The sequence below is a fragment of the Microcebus murinus genome, chromosome 8 (genome assembly GCF_040939455.1).
Source record: "Microcebus murinus isolate Inina chromosome 8, M.murinus_Inina_mat1.0, whole genome shotgun sequence".
Classification (NCBI taxonomy): Eukaryota; Metazoa; Chordata; class Mammalia; order Primates; family Cheirogaleidae; genus Microcebus; species Microcebus murinus.
In genome coordinates this window covers 57,871,675-57,894,797 of record NC_134111.1, presented here as the reverse complement: position 1 = coordinate 57,894,797, position 23,123 = coordinate 57,871,675, and positions in this window count along the sequence as shown.

The window sequence follows — 23,123 nt, the reverse complement described above, 5'->3', positions numbered from 1 at the left end:
GATTTACAATATTTAATTTCAAGACATGTCTAAAGGGACAGTGATCAAACAGTGTGGTATTGGTCAAAATGTACACAAATAGATCAATGACGCAAAATAAAAAGCCCCAAATACACCATATATATGGTTAAATGATCTGGTACAAAGTACCAAAGCAACTCTATAGTGAAGAAATTTTTCAATCAATGATGTAGGAATATTTGGATATCCACATGAGATAAAAATGAACAGGCCTATCCTTACCTAGCCTATATCATACATAACAATTAAAGAGGACTCATGGGCTTATACATAAAAACTAAACCAATGAATCTTCTAGAAGAATTCACTGTAAAATAGCTTTACAATTTTTGAGTAAACTGAAAATTACTGTTTCTTTTAGAATCAACATTTTTTTAAATTTCAAAATATTTAGGGAGTGGAAATATTTTTGGTTACAGGAATTGCTTTTATAATGCTTGAGTCAGGGCTATAAATGTGTGTATCACCCAGATAGTGTTCATTGTACCTGCTAGATAGATTTTCACCTATGCCCTCACCCCCTTCCCCCTGCTTGATTTCCACTGAGTTTTACTTCCTCCTGTGCACCTGTGTGCTCATCAGTTAGTTCCAATGTAATAGTGAGTATAAGTGGTATTTGTTTTTCCATTATTTATATATTTCACTTAGGATAATGGTCTCCAGTTCCATCCAAATTATTGCAAAAGGCATTGATTCATTGTTTTTCTTATGGCTGAGTAGTATTCTATGGCATAAATACAGCACATTATTCCACATCTTTGCAATTGTGAATTGTGCTGCAATAAACATTTTAATGTAGATGTATTTTTGATAAAATGACTTCTTTTCCTCTGGGTGAATACCCAGTTGTGGGATTGCTGTATTGAATAGTAGGTATTTTAGTTTTTTGAGGAATTGCCATACTGTTTTCTGTAGAGGTTGTATTAATTTGCAGTCCCACCAACAGTGTATAAGTGTTTCTTTCTCTTCATCCATGACAGCATCTATTATTTTTGGACTTTTTAGTAAAAGCTGGGGAAAGGGGATATCTCATTGTGATTTGAATTTGCATTTCCCTGATGATTAGTAACATTGAGCATTTTTTCATTTGTTTGTGGGACATTTGTCTATCTTCTTTTGTTCATATCTTTTGCCCACTTTTTAATGAGGTTGTTTTTTTCTTGCTGATTTGCTTAAGTTTTTATAGATTCTGGTGATTAGCCTTTTATTGGATACATAGCTTGTGAATATTTTCTTCCATTCTGTAGGTTGTCTTCTATTTGCTCTGTTGGTTATTTCCTTAGATGTGCAGAAGCCTTTTAATTTAATCAAGTCATATTTATTTATTTTTGTTGTTGTTGTGATCACCATTTGGATCTTAGTCACAAATTCTTTCCCTAGGCTGATATCTAGAAGAGATTTTCCTATATTTTCTTCTAGAATCTGTATGGTTTCATGCCTTACGTTTAAGTCTTTGTCCATCATGAATTAATTCTTTGAATTGTGAGAGATATGGATCCTCTTTCATCCTTCCATATGTGGCTGTCCAATTTTCCCAACACCGTTTATTGAATAGGGCTCCTTTCCTCCAGGGTATATGTCTGCTTTGTCAAAGATTAGTTGGGTGTATGTGGATGCTTTATATTTGAGTTCTCTGTTCTGTTCCATTTGTCTATGTCTACTTTTTTGTGCCAATATCATGCTGTTTGGGTTACTATAGCCTTGTAGAATAGTTTGAAGTCTGGTAATGTGATGCCTCCAGATTTGTTCTTTTGGCTTAAGATTGCTTTGGCTACTTGGGCTCTTTTCTGGTTCCAAACAAAACATAGAATTATTTTTTCTAGATCTGTGAAATATGATTTTGGTATTTTGATGGGGATTGTGTGGAATTTTGGGTTTACAGAAACCGCTATCTTGACCCAATGTTATCCTTCCTGATGTTTATCTAAGAGATATGAAACCCCATAGAAGACTTTTTATTGTAGCTTTATTGATAATAGTACAAAACAGGAAACTGCTCTGGTGTCAGTGTCCACAAATAGGAGAATGGATAAACTAGTATATTCATAGAATGGAATACTATTCAGCAAAAAAGGATTAAATTAGTGGCACACTCTGCAATATGGATGCCTTTCAAGAACATTATGCTGAGTGAAAGATGCCAGAGTTCAAAAAGTAAATATTGTTTGATTCCAATTATATGAAGTTCTTGAGCAGGCAAATTAATCAGTGGCAAGAATCAGAACAGTGTTGCTTTCTGGGTGAGAGGAGCTGACAAGGAAAGTGAGCACAGGGAACTTCCTCAAGAGATAGAAATGCTCTATATTTTGAGAAGTACGTGGGTTATATGTGTGAATGCATTTGTTAAAACTGAACATAACCCTTAAAATCCATTCATTTCACTGAATCTTAATCATATACCAATAAATTTAAAAATGTGCATAAATTTTAATTTTTCTTTAGAGTTTCCTCTTTATCAGTCCATTAATTAGCAAATATCGAGCAGGGCAATTCAACTGCCAAAGAATCAATCCATCTGAATCTTTATGCAGTTAATGTTTGTCCATTGTCTCCAAGGATATCATGAGTTACCCGATAATGTTAAATATAGCTATTATTTGTTATATTTTTCAATAAATTAGTCCTGTAATTCTAATTTTACTGATGGGATTAGACACAGAAGTCAGTTTTAAGTTTTATAATTCTTTAAGTGTCCATTTTCATACTTATTTTCTCTTTACTTCTTAATTTTGTGCTACGTTTAGTTAGCTTATTATGATATTTAACTTCTTTAACATATAAAACAATTTCTATTTTCTGGCAACTTGGATTTTGTTCCAAAATATATATACAAAAATAAGACTAGCAGAATAGAAGTAAAGGTAGACTCTTTCTAAATTGAATGGTAGAGAGTGTGAGGAGGAATATTAGGGCAGGGGAATTGGACAAGAGAGAGAATGAGAGGAGTTAGAGAGTCACTGGAAGACAGATTCAGGGATTGTGTTAAGAGCTGTCCATGGTCTGAATCAAAGAGATATTATGCAGCTACCTTTTCCAAAGTGGTCCAAGAAAAGACAGAAGGCACTCTGGGAAAGAAGTTTTTATTTACATCAAATCCATTACAAACCTCTTAATCTAGAGAGGTAATTATGGTAAAATATCCAAAATATTTACCAATATTTTGGTAAAACATTGTCCAATTATCCAAAAATAAAAAATATTTTGTGGAGGGGGTTGACTAAAGCTATATTCTTAAAAGTATTTCACTTTGTAATTGCTGCACAGATTTCATTGTCATAATAGTTCATGAATTAATGAGAAGCCCTTGTTCCATCAATATCTGTCAATATATCTCAGGAGTAGGTTGGTTAAAAAAAGAAAAAACTAAAAAAAAAAAAAAAAGAAAGAAAGAGCAAAACTTTAAATAAAAAAAAATCTGTCAATAGCCAGTTCAGGGGCATTTGTGTATTATAGACAATTCAGGACCAAACATGGTACATTATTTTAGAATCTTATTATTTGATGATGATGACAATGATGACGATAATGTTCCTTGAGTTCTTAGTATGTACCAAGTAGTATGCAAATATATTACATGGATTTATCTAAATAAATCTTTACTTCAAAATTAGGACACAGTGTCACTATTGTTTCTATTTTACAACAAAGGGAAGGGAGCTACAAAAGTGTGATAATACACATTCAGTGTTACCTAGCTAACAATGGCTGATCCCAAAGTATTTCTCTTAACCAACATACTATGATCCAAAGCACTCAATTGCGTGTAATTGAATGCTTACATAGTTACTCTTTTCTTTCTAAAATATTCTGCTCATGACATGTTGCTACTTTTAATATCATTTTTTTTCTTAGGGTTGTTTATTGTTTATTTGTGACAGCATCTTGGAAGAACACTGGCAGCAATCTTATTTCTATATTCTTCAATGTAAAAATGATGCTTTTACCCAGCATGAAAGTATTAATATAATCTTTTCCCAGAGAGATGGATTATCAGTGAAAATAAAAGACAACATTCTCTGAGCAATAAAAATAATGAGACAGACAGGACAAAAGTAATGACATCCTCCAGTATAATCTCGGCAGAAAATAACTAAATCACCTTGAAGGAGATAAATTGTTACAAAACACCATCCTTGCCTAATATGGATTGACAAGGAATGACAGGATCCTTCAAGAGGATGGCAGCCCACAGGCCCATGCGCTTTCAAGGGATCAAAGGGACTGACACTGCCTGCCAGCCCCGTCTGAGCAGAAAACAACTAGATTCTCTCCAGGCAGATATTTAAGATATTATTTCTGGGAAAAGATAGCATATTTGGGAAGGACAAAAGCATTTTTTTTCTATACATCCTGTCATCTATTAGAGTAGGATTGTGATAGGGGAGAATCTACCAAACTTGTTCTAGGGATCCAAATCAGTCATAAATCTTTAGCAAGCTAGGGAACTCGAACTATTCTGTCACATAATTGCTTTACACATAGGCTATGCTGAGCATTTGGCTTACAGATTATTATTAATTTCTCTTCTATTAATATAAAACTTGTAAAAGTTTCAAATTTTTAAAAAAGTTTTATATAGGCTCTGTTTATCATTCAGCAAAGTAGACTTTAATAATGGTCTAGAAAGCAAAATAGCAGATTTGGCAGATTTATACATTAAATAATTTTTTTAAAAGTTCCAGGAAAACAAAACATAGGAGAAAATGTTATGTTCTTGAGGATGATAAAGACTATTCTAAGGATGATATGCAACCTTGAATCTATATGAAAAAGATTTATTTGATTACATAAAATTATAAAATACTACTAAAAAGTTAAAGACAAAGGGTAAACTAGTGGAAACAACATTCACAACCAGTATTACATTGATCACTGCCCTTAACAAAATAAATCTTGTAAATTATTAAGAAAAAAATGACACTTGAAATGGCAAAGTTTATGAAAAGATACTTTAAAAAGAATGAAATTTAAATGGTTATCAAATATATGAAAAATGTTCAACCTTACTACTAATCAAAGGAATGCAAACCCAAACAAAAACAATATCTCATTTCTTACCTATCAGATTTGCATTCAAAAGAGTGACGGTGTTTATTGATGTTGAGGTGTCAGAAAATACATTCTCTCCTGTGTCATTTGTGAATTGCCAAATGGTACACAGGGGTAAAAGAGAAAAAAATTGTCAGTTTCTCTCAAAATCTAAAGTGTGTATATTCTTTGATTCATCATTTCCACTTCTTGGAATGAATCCTACATTAACATCTTTAGAATGATACAAATATTTATATACATTATTGTTTGCTAGAATACTCTATAAAATTTATGGTTAGTATAATCTGAGATTTATAAAATAATTTCAAGAGTAACCTAAGAATATATCTTTTACTCAGAATTCTCAAAGTTAACATTTCATTATATTTGCTTTTTTCTTTTCTTTCTCTCTTCACACACACACTCTCACACTTATTTTTCCTACATAAGGCATTCTTTATCCCCAAATACTTCATTGTGTATTTCCTAAAAATTTAGGACATTATCATATAATTTGAGTATGTTTATCAAAATTAAGAAATTAATATTGATAGAATATTATTATCTTAGAATTTATTCAGATTTCTTCAATTATTCCAGTAATCTCCTTTATAGCAAAAAAGTCCATAGGTTGTATTCACTGTCTTATCTCTTCACTTTTATTAATCCAGAACTGCTTCTGTATCTTTCTTTGTATGTCATAACATTGACATTTTTTTAAAAATCCAAGCCAGTTATTTTATATAATTTTTCTTCCTTTGCTAATGCTAATCTGATGTTTTCTCATGAGTAGGCTCATGTCAGGCACTTTTGGCAGGAATACCCCAGAAGTCATGCTGTGTTTTCTCTAGCCCATCATACCAGAGGGCACAGGCAGTTTTGTCCTCTTACTGGTGGTGTTACCTTTGATCACCTGGTTAAGATATTATTTGACAGGTTTTTCTCCTGTCAAATTATTACGACAGGTTTCATAAAGATAATGTTTTTCTCTTTCTTAGTATCATGTGGGTATATAGTTTGAGACATACAAATACTTGTTACTTCTCAAACTTCTACCCACTCATTTTAATATTCAATAATGATTCATACCTAAAGCAATTATCAGTATGATGATTGCCAAATGCTGATTTTCTAATTTCATCATTTCATTTCTTCTGTATTTGTTAATCTGCTTTCTACCATCAAGAAGGGCTTTTACTTCTTTCCTATTTATCTTTTCTTTATATCAGTGTGGACTAATGGATTCTAGTTTAATTCAAGAAAATAATCTTTATGAACATTTATTAACATATAATATTAACAATTAATCTTTATTAAGATATATATGTATTTTGGTGCTCAAATTGTATCAGATTTGGCAAAGAGGGCCTGTTTCAAGCTAGCTGCTATGTCCTTTTGACATATTCTAATCATTTTTAGAACACTTTCCTAGAGTTTGATACCACAAGATGGTCCAGGCTTCCTTTCCTTTCCCCAGCTCTGGAATTGGCCATTTTCCTGAGAAATCTTTGTTCCATTTAGTGGAGAATGATATTTTGAAACCAGAAACTGGGCACTATATGCATAGAACAGTGCACTTTGTTTTTCATTGTTTTGTTTTTTTGAACATAATTTTTAATAGTAACAATATTAGAAATTATTTAAACTTTTATCAGAAAAATCAAAGTATATCCATGTAGTAGAATACCATATAGGTGTTAAAAATAATGAGGAATCTATTGTACTGATCTGGAAGAGGTTCTAATATACATTTGGGAAAAACAGGTTAGCGAATAATAATTTATACAGTTGATGTAGTTACATGATATACATGATAATTTTAAACATTATGTATAAGTAGATGCATATTCAAAATTTTAAAATTTTAAATTTTAAAACTTTAAAACTAGAAAATTTTAAAACTCCAGAAGAGTACATATCAAACTACAATTGTTTTTTTTTAAACTCTGGCAGTGGGATAAGAAATAAGGTAAAACCTTCACTTCCTTGTAGGTTTCTACAACTTCTTTTTGCTTGAAGCATTTATCTTTTTTTAATTTAAACACATAAATCTAAAATCAATAAATACAAAATAAAACAATAAAAACAGTTTGGGTGTCAATTCTCTTGGCTTGCAAGAGAATAAAAGTAATTTATAGGGAGGTTAGGGAAATGGCTTCATTGTATTACACATTAGTGAAGTTGCCAAGATTATTACTCACTAGTCAACAGGTTTGTAATAATTGCCTCAATCAGCAGGTTGATTTTCTGGAAGTCTCATTTAGTATCCTCATAAGTTAAATGTTTTCATCTGTAAACAGATTTTCATTTGACTGGGCAAAAACTTGTTAACACATCCCCAAGTCAAAACTCAACAATGCCCCTGAGGTGTGGTTCACTCCCATGAGGACCACCCCTGATTTCAGCTGAAGCTGGGTGGGGGGTGGTTCTGTGCCATCTCAGACTCACCTTGCATCGACGGTGACCAGCCTAGATCCCATGCAGCATGCTTCCACATTCAGCCAGCAGCTTCTCCCTGGAGCATTAAATGCTATTTTCCATAATATGCTCAGGGAAGGACTTTTGATAAAGTTATATTTGAGTAGACACTTGAATTAAAGTGTGCAAATAAATAGTTGGGGAATACACTTTTATAGGCAGAAAAGCAAATGCAAATGTCCTGGGTTGGCTGCAGACCTCATTTATTTTAGGATCACAAAGGAGGCCAGTTTGGAGGGCAGTGACCGAGGGCAGAAAGAGTGAGAAGAGATCTAAGAAGGGATACATGTGAGGGAGAACAGGAAGTTAGAGGAAGGGGAAGATGATGAACATGGATTTTATTTTGAGGGATCAGATAAGTGAGATGATTTGGTATCCCACTGGCTCCTGTGTGTGAAGAATACAGTGCCAGGAAGCCAGGTAGAAGAAGGAATTGCAATAGGAACCTATTCCAACAATCCAGATGAGAGATGGGAGTGGTTTAGGCTATGGTGATAAAGGTGAGGTGAGGGCAGTCAAACCCTGGGCATAATTTAAAGATAGAGTTGGCAGGATCTGCCTATAGAACATGGTAGATGAGAAAAAGGGATGAGGCATGGATGATCTCAAGGTTTTTGCCTAAACATTAAGAGGAAGGGAATTTCCATTTACATATGTAGAAAAGATGATGGAAAGAAAAGGCTTGGGGGAAATTCCCATGGTGTGTTTTGTCATCTTAGGTTTGAGGGCCCTATTTGGCATCTAAGAGGAGATATTAATATGAACCTGGAGTTCAAAGGAGAGGTAGGAATGGAGATAAACATTTAGGAGTTGTTCATTTGTAGTTAGTATTTAAAATGTGGGGATTTAATGAAATCACATAGGATATAATTGTCAATATCATAATGGAGAGAGGAGTCCCAGCATTAACCCAGGAATACTCTACCACTAAGTCTGGAAGAAGAAGGTCTAGTAATATACATGGGTCAGGTGTCAGTTGTGTGTGCATGTGTGTGAGTGTGTGTATGCCTACATGTGATGAGTTAGCAGCCAAGTATATTCTTACTTTGGGGTCCTTTACCCTTTCTTTCTATCTCTATCAAAACACAAAACATACCCTCACCACACACTTCATGGATTTGGTAAATGAAATTGTCTCAGTATTAATAGCAACAAATACTGACTAAAGTATTAGTAATCAAACAAGAGTCCTTCAGTGCCAAGAATGGAAAAGTTTAGAGCTATAGAAAGTGCTCAGAACTGCCAATAGAAAGAAATATTTTGAGTTGTTCTTGGTATTAGGATGTATTAATACATTTTCAGTGTATAACATTTATATGTGAGGTTGAAGTTAATTCTAAACTAAGCATAATTAGTGTAAAATAATCCCATCTTCTTAGGTAATGAAATGAAATGTTCTGAATTTTGGTAATGAGATAAAAATACCAAAAGTTATTCTTCAAATAGAGAACACACACATACTATTAACCTGCACTTAATGATTGCTTATAAAGGTATCAGTTTAGAGATATAAACATTTCTTTTCCTGTAAAAAATGATTAAAAATTAAAATGAAAAATAATTAATTCCCTGTGACATACAGTTCTGAAGTACCATATTTAAGTGAAACAAGCTCATTTGATTTTTAAGAAGCCTATAACTTTGAATTTCTTGGGGGAACTCTAAAACTTAATAGGAATATTTGAAGAAGATCCTTAGAACTAGGGGAATTTGGGGGAAGAAATTTAGCTCTATTTTAAAAATGTATACATATTTTTGCTTTGCTCAGTGGGATGCTTTGCTTTTGAAGAACTGGCAGTAATTATTAAGCATCAACCGTGTGTAAAACTTTATAATTTTACATCTTATCTTTACTTGTGCTATGTATATCTAAATATTTCTCATGCATTTATACATGTATCATTGCAGTTGCTTAGTTTCTATTGTATTGATATAATATTCTTGAGAAAGATTAAATCCCATGCCTTTTTTTTCTCTGCTATTTTTAAAAAGAAATAAATGACTAGGAAAATCATTATTAAGAGGCTTGATTAGTATACATTTCAACATTTGTCCATTTCTTTTAGGATAAACATAGGAGGAAAACTATATCTGTCAGTATAGTCTAGGTTATGCTGCAGTAACAAACTACTCCAACATTTTAGTGGTCATAACCACAAAAGTTTATTTCTCACACATGCTGTATGCTCAGTGCAGGGACACTATATCTGTCCTCCACATTTTCTAATTTTTAGGGAGCAGGCTGAAGGTACTGCCTCTATTCAGGATGTTGCTGTTCTGGGACAGAGGAAGGAGAGACAGCAAAGTGTGAGCTGGCTCTTAAAGCTTGCACGCAGAAGACACACACACGCTCTCCTGTTCTTATTTCACTGGGCAAACCAAGTTTCATGAACATTTCCAAGTCCAATAGGAAGAGAATGTATAATCTTCCCACAGGGAGGTGCCTGCAGTGAAGAACACTGCAGGGAGGGGAACCAGAAGATTTGACAAACAGAAATGTAGTTTGCCACAAGGAATAGAGATAACGTTGGAAAAGCTTTGGTCTTTCTTCTCTGATATAAACTGCTATAGTTTTTCCTTTTCTTTTCTCATCATCTGGTGTCTTTTTCCATTTACTCACAATGCCTAAGGGAGTATTGTTCAGCAACCAAAGATCCTAATCAGCCTTTTAAATTTATTGTAGGGTTCATACCAATTGAGAGTAAGAGCAGTTTCTAGGGCTGGAGCCACTGACATTCTTGGCATTGGGTAGTTCTCATCATCTGATCCTTCTGTACAGCAGTTCTTTAATGTTTTTTTATACAGCTGGAGACCTTATTATTAAGCTCTACCCTCATCTGACATCACTGATTCCAGAGCTATACTACCTTTAATCTCTGCCTCTATCTTTTCTTTGAGTCCTTCTGACGCAATTTTTAAAGAAGCCAATGATTTCCCCACAGTTGTAATGCAATGAAAAGTGTACACTAAGTATTTGAAATTGAAGGAGGTCTTTGTTCATTACGTCCTGGCTCACTGACGCCACTATCTAGCCTTTTCATTTGAGGCAAGTAATTGATCCTCTAAGAAATTTCCAATATGTACAATTGGGATAGTTATATCTACCTTATAGGGCTGTTATGAGGATTGAATTAGATAGCACATGTAAGGTGCTTTATAATAATTGCCCTCCTCTTTCTCCTTCTCCTTCTCTCTCCGTTAAAAAGAGACAGGCTCTCATTCTGTTGCCCAGGCTAAAGTGTAGTGATACCATCATAGCTCACTGCAACCTGAAAATCCTGGGCTCAAGTGATCCTCCTGCTTCAGCCTCCTGAGTAGCTGGGACTATAGGAGCATGCACCATGCCTGGCTAATTTTTAAATTTTTTGCTATGTTGCCTAGGCTGGTCTTAATCTCCTGGTCTCAAGTGATCTTCTTGCCTCAGCCTCCCAAAGTGCTGATATTACAGGCATGAGCTACCACACCTGGCCTAGGTGCTGTATAGATCCTAATGAGGGGGAAAAGTTGATTGATATGGTCATTGCTATCATTCCACAATGAGTTAGGAACACACAATTCTTGCATATTATTAATTCTGGGATGGGGGCGTAGCAAGGAGATCTATTAAGCCCCAACATGTTTTTCTTTATATTTTCTAGTGACTAAATCATCCCATTTTGGAAAGAAATTGGATGATGAAATAAATGGAATGATCAGAATCTTATAACATGTTTGTCTGACATCTCCATCCTGTGTTCACAAAGGATTTGACTGGAACAAAATGACTTTCTCCTTGAAAGGTTCCAGTTCCTTGTTGTCTACCACTGGGAAGAGGGACTTTTGTGGAAGCAGCCTTTACATTAGCAACCTTGGTCCCTAATTAGCATCATGGTGACTGATTAGCTTCTGTGGTAACTAATACACAATAACAAGGGGCTTATTTTTATTTCAGGAATCAGCTTTCTGATAAGACTAGTCTGCTGGGCCTTAAAACATATAAAGCACCAGTGCTTAAAGATACCACATCTTCATGTTTTGGGAATTTCATAATTTTCATATACATCTTCATATTTTCCACCATATGGAATAATAATTTAAGATACTGGTATGCCAGAAATAATGGTAATCAGGCTTCACTGAATAACAGTTTACTTTTATGAAGACCTTTCCTATCCCATTTGGTGCTGCCAAGGCTTTATCCATAGGAAATCTGTAGGGATTTGGAAGAGTGTTTCCCCAGTTTTTCTGTTTAAACCAAAGAGGAAAACATCTGGTCAAACTCATTTATCACAACTGTTTCTCTGTAGTAGGAAGGTAAAGTAAGAAAACACCGAAATTCCAAAATTTCAGTGAAAAGACAGGTAGACTTCTAACTTAGAGACTCTAAACTGGAATATGACATGTCATGGGTAAGAGATTTTCTTTTCTGGAAAAAAATTTTGAAGATTGGAGATCTAGAAAAAAGTCATTGAAAATGAAATATCTCAAAGAAAAATAAAATAAGGACGCATTAGTAAAAAGTCAGTATGGCTACATAGGGAGCTTTCAACTAATATCTTTTGCTTAAAAAGAGATGTACCAAAAAAAAAAAAAAAAAAAAAAAGGAAGGAAGGAAAGAAGAAGAAAGTAAGAAATAAGCACTAATTTAAGACAGAAGCACAGACATCTAGAAATATCAGGAAGATTAGAACCCAGAATGCATTTGAGAGTTTGAAAAAAGTTACCAAAAGTGGACCAAGTAACTTTTAAAGCTATGTTTATAGCAGAAAGAAGGGTAAAAAGAACAGATTAGACTCAATATTAGAGACAAGCAATTTCAGGTTTCCAGAAGTCATACACAGTATCCAAAACCTGTTTTTGCTTTCATATTTGCTACAAAATTTCAGGATTTCCAAATAAATATGAAAAATCAAAAATTACAGAAGCAATTGTAGACCAAGAAAAGGAAAAAAAACAAAAAAACAAAAAAACACTACACATGAATTTTAGTCTTTCTATGCAGATAAAGTGCCCTGTCAGGGTGGCAAAGAAACTTTCATCAATACTCCAAAAGCAAGAGAGTCCTGCAAAGGCTCCTGGAGACTTGCAAGATAATAATGGCAAAAATCTATCTTTCATGAAACAGTAGAACAAGTTATTATATAAAGGATTCACATTTAGAAAAGAATATAAGATTTTACATGGTTTTTTTAGGATAAAAATTTCAAACTATTTCATCATGTTTTACCGGAGTTGTTAGATTAGCAGGAGTGGAATGTTAAGATTGGTATATAATGATTTTAGAAAAAAGAATTACCTTTCACACTATCCTTATGGATAAGCTGGTAACGTAAGTGGAATACTAGCCCAGAGACGGGTTTATTACTTTCAAATGTTTGCTTTGTGAGTCATGGACACAGTGCATGTCAGGTTGAAGGCTACTGAGGACCTTCCTTTCTTCCTGTTGCTGTCTGGACTTCAATGGCAGATTATATCGGCGGCATGGAGCCTATTATTTGCCCCCCCCACACACAAGGTAAGCATGCTTATGGAAGATGCAATAGTACAGAAGGAAAAGAATTGGGGTATGTTCTAGTCTTAACTGTGCCATTTGGTAGCTGTGTGACCTTGCAAGTATCCCTATGTGTAAAACAAAGACATAATAATTGCTTTAAGTTGATCTCATAGGTGGCTGTGAGTTTACATAAAATTGTAGTTTTAAAAGGCTTTAGAAAGAGCATCTAGGCATAACATGCAAGTAAAGGGTACCATTCATAGCTCTCTTTCAATCTGGAATGAAGGCAAACATGGAAGACTGGAGGGTTCCCTTCCTGAATCCATCCTGATCAATACTTTCATCGGTAGAAATATAAAACGTAATTATTAGGTTTTAAAAGCTTGGCAATGGCAGACTCAAGATTCAACACTTCATTTCCCAACCCTGCCAAATTATATTTCTAGGCAAAAATGTCAGACCAAAATAACAAGATAAAATTTAGCAAGAATAAAATTCTGCAGCCTAGACTTGGAAATGCAAATATGTAAGTACAAAGAGGGAAGAAAAAAGCAATCAGGCAGCAGTTCATGTGAAACAATCTGGAGTGTTCAGTTGACCACATGGTTAATAGGAATATTATGGAAATTATAGATCCCTTCAGTCTAAGATAGTCAGATCACATTGGCCCAATCCCTGGAATGTAACAGATACATAAAAATGTTATTTTGCTCAGTTCAGCACCCCATTCCTCTTTAATTCAAGAGAGGTAACTACAATCTGTAATGTGAGCAGTAGATGCTGGGATTGTCAGGAAACTATGATATACAGGAAATGTTGAAGGAATTGAAACAGGATAACCTTAGGAGTCAGACTAGTGGAAAACCTTAATAGCTGTCTTCAAATATCTAAAGGACTGTCAAGTGTTGTTATAGGGATTATTTTCACTCTGTGTCATTCCAGAGAGCAGAGCAGGAATCAGCAGGTGAAAGCAAAAAGAAGGTATATTGTTGGCTCAAAGAAACAACTTTATAATAATACCTCAATCTGTACAACAACCAGAAGGACTGCTTGGTGAGAAAATAAGATCTCTATTGTTAGAGGTTTAAGCCAAGGCTGGCTGCAATCTATTAGGGAATCTATACAACACATTTCTGCTTTGGGCTGGTCTCTAAGGTCCTAACCACTCTCAGGGTCTATGATTTTATTAGATATTTGTCTTTATTTCTAAGACTATTATATGTCCAAATGTTTATTTTCACTTCTCTTATTACATAGATATCAATAGACAGTTTGCAGTGGAAGTATATTATTTTTCTGCCCACAGGACATTTTGAAGAAGCTAGTCAAGCCTTAAAAATTGCTGATTTACCATCTTAGAGGTTTCTTTACTCTACAGAAGTAATTTATTGCACACAATTATGATATGTAATATTTCTGGCTTATTAAGCATGAAAAAACCATGTTTCTGCACTATTATGGTTGAGTTTTCCACCTTAGAAAGCCTTAACATTCTTAGTTAAGGTTACTATGGTAACCATAACTCAATTTTTTGTGACTATAAATTACTCTTTATTCCTATATGTTAACTTTGAGTCTTTATGTCCATATGATATCTACCTATTAAAAGTTACAAACTGTAGTCTCTCCATAAAGATAATAAATTAAATGGATTAAGGATCTTTCCCCCTAATGGTTATGAAAAGAACTGTTTGAAGTAGATAATCATTATAAGCAAAAATAAAAAAAATATTAATACCTTGTGTGATAAGGAAGGGCAAACAAGGGGTCATGGTAGATTATAGCATGGATTGTACTAAAAAATAAAGTCAGCATAAATTACTAAAATTATATTGTAGGTAAAATGTATAAACTCTGATACTCTGCAAATTAGGAATGAAAAAAATAAGTGAACTATATGCAAGTACTTCCCCTTTTTGTGCCCATGGTAAACATCAATAATTAATTATGGTACTTTTTTCTACTGATCTCAACCAAGTCTTTAGAATCCTTCACAACACAATGTTGCAGGCATTCACTATTAATTGATCTCAATTCTTTTCAATTCTCATTTTTTCTAGGAATGCCATAATTATGGTTCTAGAAAAGGCAGTACTTTCCATATAGTTAGCACTGATCAGATTCTATTGTTTCTATAGCTAGATCTAAGAGGTTGGAGTATTTTCTAAGGAAACAATGATTCTGTAATTAGTGATACTATAGGAGAAGGTGATCATGCTTTATTCAAGAGTTTAGGGGCTTGAACTCAAAAGGTTTCTAGTTGTGGCACGTCGGCAAAGAACTTAACTTCTCTGAGTCCTACCTTCTGTTTTTGCAAAATGTACATAATAATATCTATTAACCACATTTCTGAGAGGAAAGTGATTAGGACATTTCGTGGCCTGGGCTCTATGCAGTGCCAAGTGGTGAGGGAAAGCAGGTTTGCTTACCAAGCTGAAAAACTGGTAATTAATGGGGTCTGGACAGTTGTAGCCAGATCACCTTCATATTCAGATGTTCTTTGTAGTTTACCTGGTACAACCAAAAGAGCTTGGATTAAGTTTAGCTGGTAACCAAGTTTGGGTTATTATAATTAGTTTCATTTCTCTAGCTAGATTGAAATTTCCCTGAGGGTAGAGATAACATTTACTCTGACTTCTTATCTGCAAAAGAAACTTGTGTTTATAAAACTTGAGAAATTTTTGTTAAGATAAATTAAAAAATTAGTGATGAGACATATGATGGATCAGTTTACCCTAATAAACCTTAAAAACTATAAATAAAAACAGATATTTCTCCTCGTTAGAGAATATCATGACACAGGCTTAAACCATAGCATGATCAATGTAACTTAAGGGCAAAATAATAAGATATCACAGTAAAACTATAAGACACTGAGGGAAGAGTGGTTAAAACCCAGTTCTATAGATTAGTAAGCCAGTGCTATTGCTAATATATTATCCTAAATTTTCCAAAGTTATTAGATACCATATTAAGCTGCTTATGAGAATAATATACTACCTCCTAGATTATAAAAACATAAAAACATTTTTCCTGATGTAATTACCTAGGCCATCCTCAATATCATGTGTATTAATACATACCTCTTTGGCTATAAGTACTATATTATGTATAAATATGTCTGCTATTAAGTGTCAATTAATAATAGATTACTAATAGTTATAGCAACCATGATAATGATAAGAATAATGAAAAATTTTAGGAAGTTATATATTATCAGTTTGGGAAAAGTAATTGTAATAATGGCAATAACAATAATCTCTAAAATGTTAATCAGGTGAAATTTATGTAGAACATAGGCCTATGATGGGTAATTTAAAAGTGTTAATAGTTATGAAAAGAAAATTTATTAGAAAGGAGAAAAACAAAAATGTGATGAGAAAGAGAATAATATTTGGCTGAAAGCCTAATCATTATAAATGTTAGAAGAAATTTCCAACTTATTCAAAATAGATCTTTGGACAAGGAGAACTCTAAGGCAAAAAAAGTGCATCATATAAGACTGAACATGGACCAATAAACAAATCTATTATTATGGATAGTACCATAGAGTTTTTTATGGGGCATAGGACTGCTGAGATTTGTCCATAAGATTTTACTTTATAAATAAAGTCTCTTCTTGGTATTTCACAACCACAGTGCTTATAAGGGTCTCTTAGATCTCTAGACAGGATCTAAAATTGCAAGTGCCCTGATGTTCTTACCTTGGGTCCTCTGGTCAACTGGACACAAGGGTATAGTATAATAATAAACTAGCAATAAAATTTACAAAGCCCATTGCTTGTAAAGGTAGATTTGAGCATTGGTGTTGCTTTTGCTAAAAATTCTGGAGTCATTCAAGTTCTGAATATTCCTCTGTGCATCATTATTTGTAAAGATAGAATAGGACTATGTGATTCTTAAAAACAATTGAATTTTTAAAAATAGTAACTTTCTTCTATTTCAAAAGTGTTACATGTAGCAACTCCAGAAAATATTACAGAAAGAAGACAAAAACATCACTCTGCAATTTTGCCTCCCAGAGACATAAGCACTAGTCTATACGCTCCATGATGGCAAGATCCAGAACCTTCTTGTTTACCTCCATATCCACGGTGAAGAGCATGGTACGTGGCACATGGTGGCAACAGCATAGATGTGTTAAATAAAATACATGTTGACATTTTGGTGTATGCATTCTAGAATTTTTTTCATGTGTAGATATTCTTTACAAAATGAGAAAAAATGTGTAAATTTTGAATCCTGGCAAGTAGTTGAATTTTAAACACGAAGCTTGGATTGAAAACATATTCCCTCAATATTACAAGATTTTGTAGATTTGTAAAGTATCAGTATTAGAAGAGAACTTGTGATGTAGTCCAATGCTCTCCATTTATGTACAAGTGAAATCTAGTTGTAGAATGGTGAAGAGATTTGCTCAAAGGCAGGGCAAAAGTCATTCTAATATCCAGGCCTCTGACTTTCAGGTTGAACTCTTTCTGCCATATAATATGATTCCTTAACCTATGCTGTATCTTATTCTAAACTTTTTGAAATGGAGATTGAAAAATCATGTTTCTTTAAGAATTATGCTTTCTTATTTTTGGGTATTTCTTTGAATACTTCTCACTATCTCTGATAAAAACTGTCCAAATTCTCTGTGGAGATATTTGGTGCTGATTATCATGTCTAGGTAATCTCTAATGTCTACTTTATTTCTTCTGTTATTAAATAAACTATTTGTTTCAATGTTTAACATTCAACTTCAGCATATATACATATTTATTTTATATTTATTTTTTCCACTTTAGGATATATTTATTATGATTTGATTGATACATGTTTTGAAAGCCCAGTGGTTCTTCCATTGCCAAAAAAGCAAGAAATATCTGTAATTAAAGTAAGTCACCATCCTTAACAGCAATGTCTTCTTTCCTCTAAACACTAGTCAATAATTAGAAAGATTTGTTTTCCTCTCAAATATCTTCATTCTTCCTGTGCACTGTTTCTTGTGCTATCCATCTTATTTGACATAACATGATTTCAATTAGGTTTTTAATGGTCAAGATTCATGTTTAAAGATTTTGAAGGTGAGTAGTTACAAGTATGCCCAGCACTTTCTGTGAAAAAACTAATGCCTCAAACTATTTAAATGGTAGCCTCAAAAAAGGAAACATTCAGTTAAAATCATAAGCATTGTCTATTTTGAATATCACTGTGCAACATGATTAAACATAAACCAAATAATATTAGTATTGTGACAGTTTTGCATCTTTTCCAACTTTCCCCCCTGAAAAGTGATCTCCCAAGCTGCGGATTTCTAAGCACTTGTTCTTGACAGTGTACTTAGTAAATCTCTAAGCCATCTTAGGTCCTTCCTGCTTCTGTTTCATTCAGTTTTTCTAGACCTCCTGAACATAAAAATAATTAAATTTTGATAACCGATCTCCTTCCACCCCATCCTTTTCACCATCAGTTCTTTTTCTCTCCCCTTTGCCCTGTTAACCCAAGATCGCAGTTATGAGAAGTTTGTGACCCTTTCTGAGAAAATGAAGAAAACGAGACAGCTGTAAAACAAATCCTGCCTTTTGGTGAAGAAGCAAATAGCCTGAGAAAGAGCAGGAGAGGGAGGGAGCTGGGAAGCAGAGGATAACGAATGAATGATGCGGAGACCAGGAGTTACAGAAGACTTTCATCTGATTGCATTTCCTTTCTTGTTATAAAATTCTTTAATTTTTTTACTTAGAAATAAAGATTGAATAAGAGCTGGAATAGTGATTTCCTCTTGTTTTTTTCCTCAGTCCTCCCTTTCCCAGGCTCAGATCGTCTGCTTTTCTCCAACCGGGAACTATTTGCAGTGGTGCTTCATGCTTAGCATCCCCTCTAATTGCTACCCATCTGTTTCCATTAGCCTCTGAGCCATTTGTCTCATTTAAATATCTTGTTCTTTTTTCTAAACACTTTGAACCCAATTTTGACCTCAAATATTTACATAGCGTTTCCAAAGATTTCTGCATCTGTATCAGTATTGTTTGCTATTTTTTAAAGAATGTCATTCAGTCCCTCTCACACTATGATTGTTAAATATACAATTATTGTTACTTTGGTAATATGGTAGTAAGAAAAAGGTGAGTGGAGAATTAAGTTCACCTGTTTATAACACATTCCATAATTTAAATTAACGACAATAGTATCTTCCTCTGATCTAGCTTCAAGGTAATTATCTTACCAAATTCTTTTGAGGTTTTTGATTTTAGAAACATGACTAAGCAAAATCAATCAGTAGTCGGAGGTATCATAGTAGCCTGAGAATGTTGTTTCAATAATCTAAAGCAATATATTAACAACAGCCCTAATCTCCAAATTGTCTTATTGCCTATGAAATAAAGGTCTCAATAAAAAGTCATGAGTAGGCCAGGCGCAGTGGTTCACACCTGTAATCCTAGCACTCTGGGAGGCTGAGGTGGGTGGATCATTTGAGCTCAGGAGTACGAGACCAGCCTGAGCAAGAGTGAGACTCCGTCTCTACTAAAAACAGAAAGAAATTAGATGGACAACTAAAAATATATAGAAAAAATTAGCTAGGCATGGTGGCACATGCCTATAGTCCCAGCTACTTGGGAGGCTGAGGCAGAAGGATCACTTGAGCCCATGAGTTTGAGGTTGCTGTGAGCTAGGCTGACCCCACAGCACTCTAGCCTGGGCAACAGAGTAAAACTCTGTCTCAAACAAAACAAAACAAAACAAAACAAAACAAAACAAAACAAGTCATGAGTAAACAGATTCTATTCGACATTTACAATGATGGAAGTGGTAACTTGTTTTTTTCCAGAGGTAACTTACTGGATGTAAAGCACTTCCTCCATATAACAATGACAACATACACATTCTTATTTCATAATATTTTAAAAGTATTTCTGCATTACACTGGCTGCCCTTTCTTCAGTGCGAAACCAATAGCATAGGAGCCTCCAAAGTATCCTGAATGTTGCTTTCCCACTTTCTAGCAGGCATCTGTCTCCAGAAATCCTGGTGTCTGTTTAACCTGTGAAAAGTCACAGGAAAAACAGTTAAATACTGTTTTTATCATATCACTTTCTTGACTCCTGAAAGTTTATTTTTAAAGCTCTTTCCCTTATTTCATCGCTGTCCAAGGTCCATTATTCCATTTCTCTAGGCATTTTTTCTACTATGTTTTGATTACTATCCCTTATATATATTACTACCCCTCTTTTACATTCTTCACTCCGCACCTTTGCTCATGAAGTTCCTTTCTAATGAAGTATATGTCACTTTTCCAACAGACCGACTATTCAAGATCCAGTTAAAACTTAATTCTAGCCAATGATTTACCTTACCCCTACTATGTTACTCTATTCCTTGAATGTTTTCAGTCTTTTGCTATGAACAAAAGAAGGTATAAATGACTATTAACACTTATCTTTTCTGTTTTCCGATTTCTAGCCTCTCACCACATTGCACTTGTGTATGTGTGCCTTTTCTCTTAACTGTCACTTCAACCAAGTCTGTGATCTAAGGGAAAAGAAAATTCCCTTGTTCCCTAACACCCTTGTATACTCCCCCACATAGGTGCTATCCAGTAATGTTTTGGGGATTTATCTATAGAGATACTTCTTTTATCAGAAGAATCCTGTTTACTGGGACTTTCAATGCATATATACCCTAGAACTTGATTATGATGATGTCTTCAGGATCCACTTAAAAGATTGCCTTATAAATGAGGATGTTGTAGGTGAGGTTTTCCTGCATTTCATTAAGTAAATACCCTGGGATAGGATCCAAGATGATTCTTCCCTTTATTAAAACTTATCCTAAAATCAATACTATTATAGCAAGGCTACAGAACTCACCCATCCCTCCCAAAATATTTAAATTTGCCAAATGGATTTCTACTCCATTCCCACTTATCTAAAGGCTGGCAAAGAGGTAGCATTGCCAGAGCCTTGGTAGGGGCAGTCAGGCTCTCCCGTGGCAAAGCCCAGTGAGTAAACTTTTGGCCAGGTTCCTCCTTTTGTCCCTTTTTTCCCTCTGACCCACAGCCTTCTCCACCCTATTCTCTTTTTTGAGCTCCGTTCTCTCCTAGTGTTCTCTGAGCCTCTCTTCTTGTGTGGAAGCTACCTCTTCACATTTGTTCACTCTTTCAGGTATTTTAAAATTTTCCAGCTATTTGTTTCTACACATTAAGCTGTACTTTTGTGTCTCTATCTCTGGTGATCCTGAAAATATTCCCTTTGTGAATTACACTCATTCTTTTTCTTATAAATGTCTTTCTTTTTCACTTTGTTCTGCACAGGTTAGGCACATTAGCTAGTTTGAAGCTCACAAACACCTACACAAAGTAAAGGCCAGTTGGTAGCTGGGTTCCATATAGGAAGCCACCTTTTATCTCTACTTTGTTCTACTTTTCTTATCTCCTCTTGAACCCTCTTTATCTTTCACTTTCTGTCTCAGTCTTCAACTTTCTTCCATATTCTCTCAGCCAAAAGCAAGGAGAATTTTCTTACTTTCACTCCTTAAATTTTAAGTCAAGTCCATTATATGCCTCAGTGATTTTTCTCAGATATTATTGGCATCTGATTTAATTGGTTTGACATGAATTAATCTTGGGATTTACCTGTAGCCTTCTTTGTAATTCTTTGTTTGGCTAGTACTCAAGTCTTGATTTTCTTGGCTGTAGGTTTCTGAAAGGAAATACCTGGTTATCAATCTAATGCACAAAGACCTCCTGGAGTCCATTTACAATACTAAGCAAGTAGATTATGCAAATTGACCAAGGTCTTCTTCCCTCCACTTTCCAATTAGCTTTCAAGTTCTGGTAACAGAAATAGGCCAAGATGAGTTGGGTGCTGAGGGGAATAGGCGCAAAGTATTTACAATTGATATTCTGTATGCAGATATTTTAGTATGTGTTTATGAATATACATTTCCTTTTTATAGATAATTTGGATTTTTATCTTGAAAGTTCAGTGAAAAGAAATGTGGGCCTTTCCCATTTTATTTGTGAAAATCCATTTCTTCCAGTGCTATTGTAAAATTTAATGCATATTCATTGGCTTTTCTTCTTTTCTTCTTGGCACCAAATTTGACATGAAATATCTTAATACCAACATATGAGTAGTAAATGAGTTGTTTCTTTTTCATTACCCAAATATTCCATTTTCTTTTATTTTAAAAAATATGACTCTCTATTAATAGAGTTGATTCTTTTTAAGGTCTATAACCACCGTCTCCACCACATACTAAATAATAAAGAAATTATGCAGCATATAAGGCTTAAAGAATACCTCTGCCCTTATCCTAATTTCTTTGAAAATAAATGATAGTTTGGTATATGACTACATTGGTGATTCTTTCCTCTAGTTAACTTAAAAATTTTACATGGATTAGGATGGAGTCACTTTGCCATTATCCATTCGGCTACGGTCCAAGTCTGGTTATTTCTTGCTTGTTAGGGACCTGGGTCCCTGTTCTGCGTGGTTTTGGCTCCTGTAGAATTAGTTTTCTTGAACTTTGATGGTATGGCATCAGCCAGTTTAGAGACATGTTATAAGAAAAGGCTTATGACACATCACTACTGTAGAGATGTTGTCATTGATGCTGTTTACTACATCAAAGAGGGTCCACTTTATGTCAATGCATGGGAGAGATGTTTCACAAATCTCCACACCAGAAGCAACCATACCTCCTGAGCATATGGACACTGTGTATCATAAACTGATCGTGTTTTTTTCCCTTAGAACTAAATTTGTAGTTCTTCTCTGGCAAGCATACTGAGCCATATGCATTCTAACCTTACTTTAGGCTCCTTCTTATGTTTTATACACTCATTTTTTTCTTTATCTTGATATTAATGATTGATGGATTAAAGTTTTTTATGTCGTGGTATAGCTATTTATAACAAGACACTGCAATTCTGTTTGGGAGTAAGAGAGAGTATCAACAAACAAGCCAATAAAATTGCATTGCCTATTACTACTTGCATGTATAGTTCTTAAATTATTATTCAATTATTCTTATAAATCATTCACCTAGGCTTATTTGAAATTTATTGTTTAGAAATGCTGTATGATTTTATATTAGCTATGTTTTAAAATTTACATAAGTCATTTATTCTCACACT